Consider the following 14292-nt stretch of genomic DNA (forward strand, 5'->3'; position numbering starts at 1 on the left):
ATAACTGAAAACTTCAGTGTGCATAACTATTCACCCCCCTAAAGTCAGTACTTTGCAGAGCCTCCTTTTGTGTCAATTAGAGCTGCAGGTCGCTTTGGATAAGTCTCTATGAGCTTTCCACATCTGGCCACTTGGATTTGTGCCCATTCCTCACAGCAAAACTGCTCCAGCCCCTTCAAGTTAGTTGGTTTCCTCTGGTGAGCAGCAATCTTCAGGTCTTACCACAGATTCTCAATTGAATTAAGGTCGGGGCTGTGACTAGGCCACTCCAAAACATTTACACGTTTCCCCTTAAACCACTCGAGTGTTGCTTTAGCAGTATGCTTTGGGTCATTGTCTTGTTGGAAGGTGAACCTCCGTCACAGTCTCAAATCACTGACAGACTGAAACAGGTTTTCCTCAACAATATCCCTGTATTCCGCACCATACATCTTCACCTGGACACAAACCATTTTTGTTGTCCTTGCTGCCGAAAAACGTCCCCACAGCATGATGCTGCCACCACCATGCTTCACTGTGGAGAGGGTGTTCTTGGGGTGATGAGCTGTGTTGGTTTGGGGCCAGACATAGCGTTTACCGTAGTGCCCAAAAAGTTTAATATTGGTCTCATCTGACCATAGCTCCTTCCTCCATACATTTGGGGAGTCTCCCACGTGTTTTTTTGGCAAACTCAAAATGAGCCTTACGAATTTTGTGTGTAAGTAAAGGCTTTTTTCTGCCCACTGTTCCATAAAGGCCACCTCTGTGGAGTGTATGGCTGATTGTGGACGTATGAACAGATGCTTCAGTCTCTGCTTGGGAGCTCTGCAGCTCCTTCATGGTTACCTTCGGTCTCTGTGCTGCCTCTCTGATTAATGCCCTCCTTGCCCGGGCTGAGAGTTTTGGTGGGCAGCAATCTCTTGGTAGGTTTATTGTGGTACCATGTTCTTTCCATTTGATGATAATTGATTTGATGGTGCTCCATGGGTCTTCAGAGAGTGGGATATTTTTTTTATAACCCAGCCCTGACTTACACTTCTCAACAACTTTGCCCCGGATTTATTTGAAGATCTCCTTGGTCTTCATGGTGTTCTTTGGTTAGTGGTGCCTCTTGCTTAATGGTGTTACAGCCTCTGTGGCCTTTCAGAAAAGGTAAAGTGTATATACTGACAGATATGTGACACTTAGATTGCACACAGGTGGGCTTCCAGTCACTAAGCATGTGAATTATGAAGGTAATTACTTGCACCAGAAATTTTTAGGGGCTTCATCGCAAAAGGGGTGAATACATAGCCACATGCCAATTTTTAGTTATTTGATCCCATAAATTTAATTTATGTCTATATTTTTCTCACTTCACCAACTTAGACTATTTAGTGCTGATGCATCACACACAAATCTGATTACAAAAAAATATTTAACCCCTTTTTGATGTGGGGCGTATTAGTACGCCCCACGTCATAACCCCATGAGATATACAGCTGACATGTGCTTGCAACAGCCGGGGGTGGAATCGTGATCCACCTGCGGCTGTTAACTAGTTAAATGCCGCTGTTAATCTCTGACAGTGCCATTTAACTCGCGCTTACAGGAATCGCGTAATAAACCCCGCCCATCGGCGACCCCGTCACATGATCACGGGTCACCAATAGGTCGGCATGACAACCCCAGGTCTCCAGGAGACCCCTGTGGTTGTCACTGCCAGATTGCTATGAGCGCCACTCACCGGTCGGCTCTTGTAGACAGTGAGCAAATGACGCACCCCCTGGGCCATGTTCAAGGGATACCCGGAGCCGGATCTCGATGGGGGTAGTAGTCCTTGTGGCGGTGACCCGGTCCGTGCCCAGGGTGTCAAACTAAGTGGCAGTCTATGGCAGTAGATGTTAACTTGATCGACTACGCCACCCGTTGAGTGCGGCTTTGAAGCCGCCGCTGCAGAACAGTCCGCTGAGGCCGGTGGTATATGTGCAGCAGTGATGGTATAACCCCCAACGGGAGGGGTATGGCCTCAGGGCAGCAGGTGTGGATGATGGGTGTAGTTATGTTGTAGAAAGGAGAGTCAGAGACTTGAGGTGCAGTTTCAGGGTTTTTACTCACGGTTGTTCTCTCAGTCACTCTGGCCTTGAGTGACCACCCGAGCCGTGCTGCGTCCACCAGGTCCTGGACTCGGCTAACCCCCAGGCAGTTCTGGAGTGTGGTCCTGAGCTCCCTTCTCTCTCTCTGTCTCTGGCCGTTCCCACCAGGGATCCACCTTTGGCCGGCTCCCTCGGGTCTCTTAGTGGTCAAACCTCCTCTGGGTTCCCTGACCCTATGCTTGGTGTGCCTTTCTGGTGGATTTGGTGAGGGTCGTGGCAAATCTTGACCACGACCTCCGGTTCCTGGCTGAGGATAAGTGGCCTCCACCAGTTCGGGTTCCGGTACCCGTGTCCGCCAACCCTTCACCCTTTCTGGTCGGTTTCTGGGTTCTTAGGGTTCCCTCTGTCTTTCTCTCTGGGTCCTTCTTACTCCTCTCTCTGCAGGCCTTGCTCTGGAGCTGGGCCCAGCCGGAGCCACAGCTCCCTGTCAGCCCTCCTGGCTGAACTCTTCTCCTCTTCTCCTCCTGCCTGAACTGAACCCTGATCTAAGATGGTGCCCACCTTATATACCTCCCCCTATCTGCCCCTACACTACTGGGATGTTCCACCCCCCTCCCACTCCAGCCAGGAACAGACACTGTCGTACCTGCACATTTCTCTAGTGGGAGTACCATCGGTCTGTCCCTCGGAAATGGGATGTATGTAGTGCATGCAGACTACTGAGCTCAGTCCCACACTCCATCCTTACCCGGGAGTGGAATATCACACCTCTGGAGTGAGGTGCAATACCCCTGTAGCAGCCGAATCCTCAGGGTGCTACACAAATCTGCTAGATACATGCAATCTGCTGATCGCCTGTGTGTAACAGAGACAATGAGATAATTGCAGCTTCAACCATGAAGACTATTGAAGCATGCAAAAAAAATAATTTTTTTTATCCCCGAGGGTGTTTTGAATGTTAATGACCGGGCCAATTTTTACATTTCTGACCACTGTCACTTTATGAGGTAATTACTCTGGAACGCTTCAACGGATCCCCCTGATTCTGAGATTTTTTTCGTGACATATTGTACTTCATGACAGTGGTAACATTTCTTCGATATCACTTGCGTTTATTTGTGAAAAAAAAAAAATGGAAATTTGGCGAAAATTTAGCAATTTTCAAAATTTTAGTTTTTATGCCCTTAAATCAGAGAAATGTCACACAACATAGTTAATTAAAAACGTTTCCCACATGTCTACTTTACATCAGCACAATTTTGGAACCAAAGATTTTTTTTGATAGGGAGCTATAAGGGTTAAAAGTTAACCAGCAAAACCTTTTTTTAGGGACCACATCATATTTGAAGTGACTTTGAGGGGCCTTTATGACAGAAAATACCCAAAAGTGACACCATTCTAAAAACTGCACCCTTCAAGGTGCTCAAAACCACATTCAAGAAGTGTATTAACCCTTCAGGTGCTTCCCAGGAATTTTTGGAATGTGGAATTAAAAAATGAACATTTAATTTTTTTTCACAAAAATGTTACTTTAGACCCAATTTTTTTTATTTTTGCAAGGGTAAAAGGAAAAAATGGACCCCAAAATTGTTGCAATTTGTTGTGGAATTTCTCCTGAGCACGCAGATACCCCATAAGTGGGGAAAAAACACTGTTTGGGGACATGGCAGGGCTTGGAAGGGAAGGAGCGCCATTTGACTTTTTGAATGTAAAATTTGCTTGAATAATTAGCGGACGCCATGTTGTGTTTGGAGAACCCCTGATGTGCCTAAACAGTGGAAACCCCCCACAAGTGACCCCATTTTGGAAACTAGACCCCTGAAGGGGTATAGTGAACATTTTGAACCCAGAGGTATGACACAGAATTTGATAACTTATTCAATATGATGACCTAATGTTGTCATTAGTCTTGAGCTAAAGTGCTCGCTACTTGAGTTTGCATCGGGTACTCAGGTATGCACCAAGTATCGGGGGGTGCTCGAGTCACATGCTCGAGTCCCCGCCTGCATGTTTCACAGTTATTAGACTCCCCCCAAAAAATCAATATGCAGGGATCGCTCGTGCATGGCCGGCAATCCCCGCAAGGTTTTTTTGGCTGTATAACAGCTGCAAAACATATGGGGAGGAGACTCAAGCATGTCACTCCAGCTCCCGCTATACTCGCTGCATACCCGTGCACCTGATGCAAACTCATGTAGCGAGCACTTACGCTCACTAGTCGCCATATCGGCGTCATTTTTTTTTCTTTACTTTTAAAAAAATCCCAATCCTAACACTAGCACAACCCTAACCCTAGAGTTGATTTTTTACGCCGTTCCTCGTGCAGTATAAGTGATTAGACCGTTTTATTCTTCGGGTCAGTGCGATTACAGCGATACCAGAATCATATCGGGTATTTATGATTGACAGCTGTCACACACTAAAAGACGCTTTTTTTTGCAAAGACTAGTTTTTGCATCGCCATATTTTGAGAGCTATAATTTTTCCGTATTTTGGCCGACCGAGTCATGTGATGGCTTGTTATTTGCGGGACAAGTTGATGTTTTTATTGGTACCATTTTTGTGCATGTGACATTTTTTGATCTTTTTCTATTCAGATTTTTGGGAGGGAGAATAAACAAAAACCCAGGAATTATTTATTTAATACCGTTCCGTTTGTGGTAAAATTGATAAGCTAGCTTTATTCTTCGGGTCAGTATGATTACAGCGGTACCACATTTATATATTTTTTTATGTTTTGGCGCTTTTACACAATAAAAACTATTTTATAAAAAATATTTTTTTTGTATCGCTTTATTCTGAGAGGTATAACTTTTATTTTTCGGCCGATGGAGCTGTATGGCGTCTTGTTTTTTGTGGGACAAGATGACGTTTTTTTAGCGGTACCATTTTTATTTGCATTCATCTTTTTGATCGCGTTTTATTGCATTTTTTGTTTGGCGGTATGATGATAAAGCATTTTTTTTTTTTTTGCTTCGTTGTTTTTATTTTTTTTACCGTGTTCACTAAAGGGGTTAACTAGTGGGACAGTTTTATAGGACAGGGCGTTCTGGACGCGGCGATACCATATATGGGTACTTCCATTGTTTCTTTTTTTTTTCTTCCCACAATAATATTTATTTATAGGTACAATATATTTTTATTCTTTTGGATTATTTTTTTTTTACAATTTTTTAATTTATTTTTATTTAGTTTTTCCACATTCTGATTCTTTTTTTACTTTTACACCTTGTCCCACTATGGGACTTTCACATTTTATTTTCAGATCGCCTGTATAGCATAGAGAGCAGCAGCAGCTCCCTGTGCTATATACAGGCGGTCACTGCTGCAGAGGGAAAATATACTTTGGTCATGCACTGCACATGACCAAAGTATCTTCCTGCTGTCTTGTGCCCCGGATGTTGCCATGACGACACCGGGTCGTTATGGCAACATCCCGTACCCGCGGCAGACAGCTTTGGATGCCGGCAGGAGAGGGGAGTATCTGCGATCACCTCCCCTTGCCCCCGCAATGCTGCGATCGACTTCGATCTCAGCATAGAGGGGGTTAATGTGCAGGGAGCGGAGCAGAACCGCTCCCTGCACATAGTACAGGGTGTCAGCTGTGACTATCAGCTGACACCCGACGACGATCGCCCCGCACCGCTTGTGTGCGGGCGCGATGGCCATATGACTTAATAGTACGTCATTGGTCCAATCGGCCCAAGTCACCATGAAGTACTATTAGGTCACATGTCAGAAAGGGGTTAAAAATATAAAAGAATATATAAAAGTTTACATCACCCCCTTTCGCCCCATTCAAAATAAAACGGTAAAAAAAAAATCCCACATACCCATATTTGGTATCTCCACGTTCAGAATCGCCCGATCTATCAATATAAAAAAAAAAGTAATCCGATTGTTGTAACGAGAAAAAAATTCTAAACGCCAGAATTAAGTTTTTTTTGGTTGCCGCAACATTGCAATAAAATGCAATAACGGGCAATCAAAACATCGTATCTACCCCAAAATGGTATCAATAAAAACGTCCGCTCTGCGCAAAAAATAATCCCTCAACCAGCCCCAGGTCACCAAAAGAGGAGATGCTACGGATCTCGGAAGATGGCTCCATTTTTTTTTAATTTTATTTATTTTTTGTTTTTAGCAAACTTTGGATTTTTTTTTCACCACTTAAATAAAAGTGAACCTAATACATGTTTGGTGTCTACGAACTCATAATAACCTGGAGAATTATGACGGCAGGTCAGAGTTTGCATTCAATGAATGTGGTAAAAAAAAACAACCCACAAATCAACTGTGGAATTGCACTTTTATTGCAATTTCACCGCACTTGGAATTTTTTCTCCGTTTTCCAGTACACGATATGGTAAAACCAGTGATGTCGTTCAAAAGTACAACTCGTCCCGCAAAAAATAAGCCCTCACATGGCCATATTGACTGAAAAATAAAAAAGATGTGGCTCTGGGAAGAAGGGAAGCAAATTAAAAAAAGACAAAAAAAACAAACCTAAAACTGAAAATGCTCCGGTCATTAAGGGGTTAAACACAGGTTGTAATGTAGCAAAATAGGTAAAAAGCCAAGAGGGATAAGGGGAGGTGAGAACTTTTGCAAGCCACTGTACATGGGTTATCTGATTACTCATAGATTTATTATATCCGGGACATGGCAAAGCCCTGTGCGTGGAGCCTGTATGGCTCCCTAGTAATGGGTGCCGCATATACGGATGTATTCTCTGCTGGTGGCAGTGCGTCTAGTGGAGAATACCAATGAACTCGGTCATATGCAGCGTGTCGCCAGTTTTTTTTGTCTCAGTAGTATTGAGTATTGGATGTCCTTGGCTGCTCATTTACAGCTGCTAACAAAATTGAGCCTTTAAGCTGACCATGCACTTGCAAATTTTTTTTTGGGCAGATCTTGTAAATACCAGGCAAATTAGACAAAATTCCCAGGATGGATTTTAACCCATGAAATCCTTTTTTTTTTCAGTGGTGTCCGACAGCTGCTTATTCCATGATTTTTATTGAAATAGGCATGTAATGAGTTAATCGTAGCCTGCAAGTATATGGGAGTGTCTTAGTTAGAAGGAGCAACTTTGCTCCGCTTTCTTTAAGAAATTTTTCAGGACTAATACATTGGTGACCTTATTATTATTTATTTAGCTCACTTATATAGCGCCATTAATTCCACAGCGCTTTACAGATGTCATCACTGTCCCCATTGGGGCTCACAATCTAGATTCCCTATCAGTATGTCTTTGGAGTGTGGGAGGAAACCGGAGAACCCAGAGGAAACCCACACAAACACGGGGAGAACATAAAAACTCCTTACAGATGTTGTCCTTGGTGGGATTTGAACCCAGGACCCCAGCGCTGCAAGACTGCAATTTCTAACCACTGAGCCACCGTGCTGCTCAACATGTAGGATGGGTTATCCGTATGAAGTTTTGGGGGGAGGAAGTCCGAATCCTGGGACCCCCAGTGGTCAGCTGATAACTGCTCCAGCCGTACCTGGATGTACATATTTTAAGGTGCCAGAATACTGTTTAGCGGCTGCTGCCAAGTGAATGGAATATAAATTGCCGGACTCGCCAGCGACCATTACAATGAACAGAGCTGAGAATTTCTGCTTTGTACATTGCTTACATCCGACCACTGCTGGAGCAGATATCACCTGATTGGTGGAGCGGTGTTGTAAAGGTCTCATTTGTTTAAAGTGGTCGTACAGTCTATTGTCCATTAAAGTGTTAAACGACCACTCACTGATATGGAAATCTGTATTCCAAGCTAAGCAGATGGTATTCACCGCTGATTTTTAATAAAATGTAAAATTTTATTTGGTGTAAAAGTTACAATTTAAAGAGATTAAGATCTAAAAGATGTATACAGGACCCCTATGAATAGGAGAGGGGGATCTGCCATGGCTCAAAAGAGTGCAGTGTTTAAATCAAAATTCTGTCTCCCAGCCATGGAGCTTCTACACATGCCCGGACTGAATTATTAAGCAATTCAAGTAAGACCTCAATCATTATTAGTCCTTAAGGATAATTCTGGTGCAGGAGACCTTCAGGTGTCTCATTTATGTGAGAACATCTAATCTATAGTACAACGCCTTACAGACCGTTCTAACAATACTGCAGGCTCAGCCTTGGCTTCACTTAACTGCAACAACACAATGATTGTATAAAGTTGGCATAGAACAAGTAATATAACATTGGCAAATTATGGATTATAATAGCTGTATTAACTATTTTCTTTATCCCCGGCAATATGTTTGTCGGTTGTTTAGTTGCCTGATTACACAGGCCGACCTCTCTTCCGATCCGCACAGTTTGCTTGTTACTCGGGTGATGGCAGTGGGCACTTGTTTTGCCGGCACTTGAATGCCAACATCGTGATTGTCTTTTGCATTTACAATGCCCCCCGTAATATGCTTAAAAAATTATATTTTTGGCATTTTGACCAGTGACTGCTACTAACCACAAGACATTTATCCATTCTCCTCAAACCAAAACAATTAAGCAAGACCGACACAGAAAAGCAAAATAAATATGCCAGAAAGAAGATGATGGGGCACAAGTGGGGGTTTTGGGGTTGAAATCTGTTCTGGCAGTCACCTCCTCAGAGATAGGTCATGGCTTTTAAAAGATATGGACATCTTTGAGGTCCTGTAATGACCGACAGTCTGCTTTCCTGGCCTACATGTCTCACACTGGTAAAACCTCCTTTTATTTATAATAATCTCTGGAGGCAGATTCTCAGGGAGATTTAAGACCCGCCCATAGATCTTAAAAGCTCATTTACATATTATTATTATTATTAGATATTAAGAAAAATGTGGATTTCTCTGGAATAAGAAATCAGATCACAGATATGAAGGTATCATTTTATTCATCTTCCTATGACCTGCATGGCCATGTAGATGGCTTAGGAGGGTTGATCCTACTGACAGATTCCCTTTTAAGGATGGGTTCAAATGAGAATAGTTCAGCATCCATATACGGACTGTTATGCGGAGACTGATCGTGGGTTTCTCTACCAGAAATACAGCGTCACAGACACACATGAGGGTATAATAGTTCAGGTCGGGCATTGCTGAAAATAGTCCCAATTAAACCAGCTAAAATAAATAAATAATGCTCCAAAATGGCCTCATGGTTGATCACAGTATGTGCAAGTCCTGCCTGAGAATCAGAAGCTCTGTGCAACTTAGGATCTCTCTGCTTTGGCTTTTGTCATTTCTTTTTGTCAGTACAAGGCTTATATTATTTTTGTGGTTAAATTCCCTGTAATCCAAAATATGTCAATCTGGAAAGCCTTCTAGTTCAGCCTGATGGAAACCCGAGAGAGAACTGAAGAGGAATTTGAAACCAATTTTGAAATTTCCCTAGTTAAAAATTAGATATTTTGAGGTTTTATTTTGGGCACTATTCCTACTCTACTCTTAGATATTCAAGATTATGAGAAAGAAAGCTATAAAACATTTAAGGGTTTGTGGACACAGTTTTTTGTTCGAGGAGTAAAAAATGAAGAGTTTTTCTTCTCTTTCTATGTGTTGTTTAAAGTAAGAAAGATGCTAATGTGCTGAATGTGTTCTCCCTGTTTATCAAATGCTATAGCTAAGCAGGGCTGTGGAGTCGGTAAGCCAAACCTCCGACTCCTCAAATTCCATGACACCAACTCCAACTCCGACTCCCTCATACATGGCTCATGTGTAAGTGATAAATTTACTGTAGCACAGATTCATCTCAGCTAAAAGTCTAGACCCTTAGATCAGGAATAGGACAGACATTTATAGGACATTTCAGAACTTTCCCAAATTCTTATGAAAAAATATTCCCCACAAACTGTATTGAATTACTGTACCCAATTTTAGGAGTCGGAGTTGGTCCATTTTATTCCGACTCCACGACTCTGACTCCACAGCCCTCTAGCTAAGTGTGTGATACTCTGGGATTTGAGGCAGAACTGGCAAAATTCTGAAAACATCATTTCACTTACTGATTTTAGATAACCTTCAGCAGTATCTTTGAGGAATTTCTTTAAAGAGGACCTTTCAGAACATTTTTCATGTTGAAATGGACACACCATGTAATTGTGGCTGCAGAGTGGAATCATTTTATTTCTATTTTTTTAAATTTCGCCTCTCCATTGTGGTATTTTTTGGCACCTAATGAATTAACTTTAATTAAGATGAAGCGCGTGTTTATTACATAGTCTTCCCTGGGGGCGTGTTCTTCTGCCCCCTGTATGACGCTGGCCAATCAAAAGCCGGTAACAACATAGAAGTGTAGAAAAACTTTTGATGATGTCATCAGGATCAAATGACTCGAGTCCCTAGGTTCTACCAGCCATAGTTTGCGGCCTAAATAGGCGCTGAGGATATTTTACACAGCACAGAAGTTCTATAATATTAACTGGAGTCAGTGGATCCACACTTCTGTGCTGTGTAATAAATCTTCAGTGCTTATTTACGCTGCACAGTCCGACTGGCAGGAGTAAAATAAAATCCTTTTTATTCTGCTTTGCAGCCACTATTACTCTATATGTCCAGTTCAACGTGAAAAATGTGGTGAAATGTCCTCTTTAAGGCAGAATGTCCTAAGATAAGAGGTCTGGAGGACAGCTGTCAGTCTGTTTCACACAGTGCAAAGAACATATTTTGAACAGCTAATTGTCTTACTTCTTAGCCATGTAGAAATCTCCAAAAATAAAAATCATGGTCAAGCATATATAAAGTAGAGGCAGTCTTAAGATACTTTACGGTGTGATTTTTGAAGATCTATTTTTTTTATTGCATATGTTAAAATTCTATGATTGGAACAGGATCATGTCTATCCGGCTTAAAATGATGCCTTGTAGGTATAAGTAAATATGCCCTCTGGGTCAAAATACTAGAAATCTCTCAGCTGTCCATTTCATTAAACTTAAAAGATGAACTCTTAATCCAAGAAACTTTCAGTCACAGTGATTTTACACTCTGGTGTATATTCTTTCATGCAAGAGAATCAGGTCGATTATGCTAATGATACTCGGGTTAAACGAGTTTGTGCCGAGTGTCATCTTAGTGTGATCCGATTCTCTCGCAGAAGAGAATCGCAGCATAGCTGGAGAGAAAACTGAGAACTTACCGGTAATTTCTCCACTTTCTCCATTGTCTCTGTGAGCGTAAATCGGACTGCACTCGATTGACATCTGAGTGCAGTCCGATGTTTCACACACCGTTAGACTTGTATGGGTGCACGTGATCCAAATATCAGAGCCACTTGCAGCAAGCTGCAATTGTTTTTCTCATGCCGAATCCCATAGTATAACATTGGTCTGAGAGCTATCTGATAAAACATCAGACTACACTCGGCCGTGTTATTCGAGCCCTAAAATTGATGTTTTCTAGTGTTTTTTTTTTTTCCGTTGTAAAGCGTGTTTTGTTAAATTTTTCTAAAGTGGTTTTTTTTTTTTTTTTTTTAAGTCTCAATTCAAAAGACTCCTCCAAAAACAGTGTGTGCATGTCCTAAGGGTGTAGACACACAGCATATTTTTCAGAAGGATTCCACTTGTTAAGGTGGCCCATGAAATGAACATGGTGCACTGCAATGTCAAAACAGCATTGCTGCGCACGTGTGCCATCATCTATCACTTCTTTTTAACCACTTCAGAGTTCGGGAACCATGGAGAGGATAAAAGAAGTGACATGCTCATTCGGTGGGCGGCCTACGCTGGGAATCCACCCTCTTGCTGTGTTTCACAGTATAGAAGAAGAAACGTCGGCAGCGGAGCCTCCACAAGAATGGCAGCAAAGCCGCCTCAGGAAAATATCCGCCAGAGTTTTCCTGAAGTGGCTTCACCTGGGAAAACTTGCTTGCGTCTAAACACTATGTACTTACCCAGTCTGCCATTTCTTGAGGTTTTTCCTAATGATTCTTCACAAGAGGAGTTTCTCTGTAGTCGCCCATTCCTTCTGCTTTCATTTTCCAGATACTTAATATTCTAATGCAGCTTGTTAGTGCTAAACGCAGATTCGCACGTGCACTCAACACTTCTTAGCAGAAAAGCAAAGACTGATGCAGTTTTTCCCAGCAGTGGATACTAATGTGAGAATTAATATAAAAGCGCTGCATGTGAATCCAGCTTATCTCTAGATTCTATCCTTAGTTTCCAAATAAAAGCCTTTTCCGAATATTTTGGATTTTGAGTGTCTGAGTTCCAATAGTAGCCACAAGATGGCGATATAGCAGCAGGAATGATTTCTGCGGAATTTCGTAGGCACGCAGCAAAGTTGTTCATTAGCAGGGTCTATAAGGAGTCAGTGATAGGTCATCCATTCAAGCATTGTCAGCTTTCACCACAATGTGGGAGCGTATATTGGGAGCCTTGGGTTTCTCATGTCGGGGTTTCTTTCCTGTGGTTTCGTTACTCTCCCAGCCAGTGGCACCACAGCAGCAAGAATGGCCAATGTACCTCATAGGAAACATGGTATTTAGGGTTTTGATCCCATAGCCATTGTTACTGCGTGTTCAGAATTTGCTCCTAGGAGCCACTTCCTACTATGTGACCCATTGTACTAGTTGCAATATTTTATACCAATTATATGTTGCCTATCCTAGAGGTTTGTTCACATGGAGTTTTTGATTATTTTTTTGCTGGGTTTTCTCCATGCAGTTTTTTTTTGTGCGGAAAAAAATGCAGTGTTTTACTGTAGCAGCAAATTAAATGATATATTTCTAAAATCTGATTCACACAGTGCGTTTTTTATTTTTATTTTTTTTTTGAGCTGCGGTGCTTTTTTTTTTATTTTTAAACTGCAGTAAGTCAATTCTTCAGCTTAGCTGCTGTTTTTTTCCCCATTCTTCTATTGAATGTATAAAAAAAGCTGAAAAAATACACACAAAAAAATGCACTTAATGAGTGCTGTGCTCTTTTTCCATGGAGCCATCGGGATTTGTACAAACGTCACTTGTATTGAGGTAGCTTGTTTTTCCTATGAATTATGCCTATGACAGAGCAGTTTGCTAAGTCTTAGGGTATGTGAACACGTTCAGGATTTGAAGCAGAAATTTCCTGAGCGTTTTTGCCTCTCCCTGGCAGAAAAAAACGCATGCGGATTTACATTTTGTTTTTACATGAGTTTTTTTTTTATGTTTTGTTTTTTAAACGTTTTTGAGCATCAATGAATGCTTTTTTTTGGAGCTAAATAAATTTATTTGGTGGGACATTGCTTAAGTCCTTGGATTACCATAAGAATTGGGGTGAGTATATTGGTCATTTAAATGATTAAAGAATGTGTCTGGTGTATTTCAAATAAAATGTTTACACTGTGTCTGTGTGTTTCTTTACTTAGTTTGGTCATGAAAAGGTCTGATTGACACCTTGACATCACCAAGCAAAAGAGCTGGGTGTCAGCTAGTCCCAGTCACCCAATCTTCATTAGCATTTCTATTCATGTAATTTATGTGACTGCTGTGAGCTGTTTTTTTTTATCCTGGGAAGGTGCCATTAGGCAAAAATGGTCCCTGGCCATTAAATAACATCTCAGAGCTGGTTCGTTAGCCGCTATGTCCCCACGAACAGCAATCAGCAGCGCTTTGGACACAACATATTTACGTTACGTCCAAAATGCGGTGTTGTAATTGCGCACTTTTGTTGTCGGTACATGTGAATCCACCGCATATAATGACACTTAAATCGTTCAAAATCTGCAGCGGAGACTAGCGTGTCCGCTACAGAAATTGATACGCTGCTGTTGAGTTTGGGTACGTGGCCAAGATCAGGAGCTGCTGCAGGTTTGACGCTGCGTCTTTATACAGTGTCAAACCCGCAGCGCCCAGATGTTGCATTATAGTGGATGGGATCTCTAGAAATCCCATGTCCACTATGCGACACTGACATGCGGTGCGTCTTTCAGGACCACAGCATGTCAATTTCTTTGCCAGAGTTGCTAGTCTCCGCAACTGAAATTTGACCACTAGAATGTATTGTATGCGGTAAATCCACATGTTCAGTGAACACATGTGGATTTACCTGCATTCAATAGAATGCAACATTTTGGATGCAGCAAAAATTTGCATCCAAAGCGGTGCTACGTCTGAATTATGGGCACAGAGCCTAAAATAAAAAAATGGCGTGGGCTCCCACGTCATTTTTATAACCAGCAGAGGTAAAGCCGGCCACTGGGGACTGATATTAGTAGCCGCGGAAGGGGCCATTAGCCAACAATGTTCCCTGGCTATTAATATCAGCCCACA

The 14292-nt window shown here is 42.0% G+C and overlaps 1 protein-coding gene across 2 annotated transcripts in view; it reads left to right on the forward strand.

Moving 5' to 3' along the window:
• The window catches only part of LMBR1 (limb development membrane protein 1), a 158712-nt gene that overhangs the window by 34297 nt on the left and 110123 nt on the right, over window positions 1–14292 (forward strand). The gene's annotated exons all lie outside the window — the stretch shown is intronic.

The sequence above is a fragment of the Phyllobates terribilis genome, unplaced genomic scaffold (assembly GCF_046119375.1).
Source record: "Phyllobates terribilis strain yellow unplaced genomic scaffold, ASM4611937v1 Scaffold_4__5_contigs__length_816908805, whole genome shotgun sequence".
NCBI lineage: Eukaryota > Metazoa > Chordata > Amphibia > Anura > Dendrobatidae > Phyllobates > Phyllobates terribilis.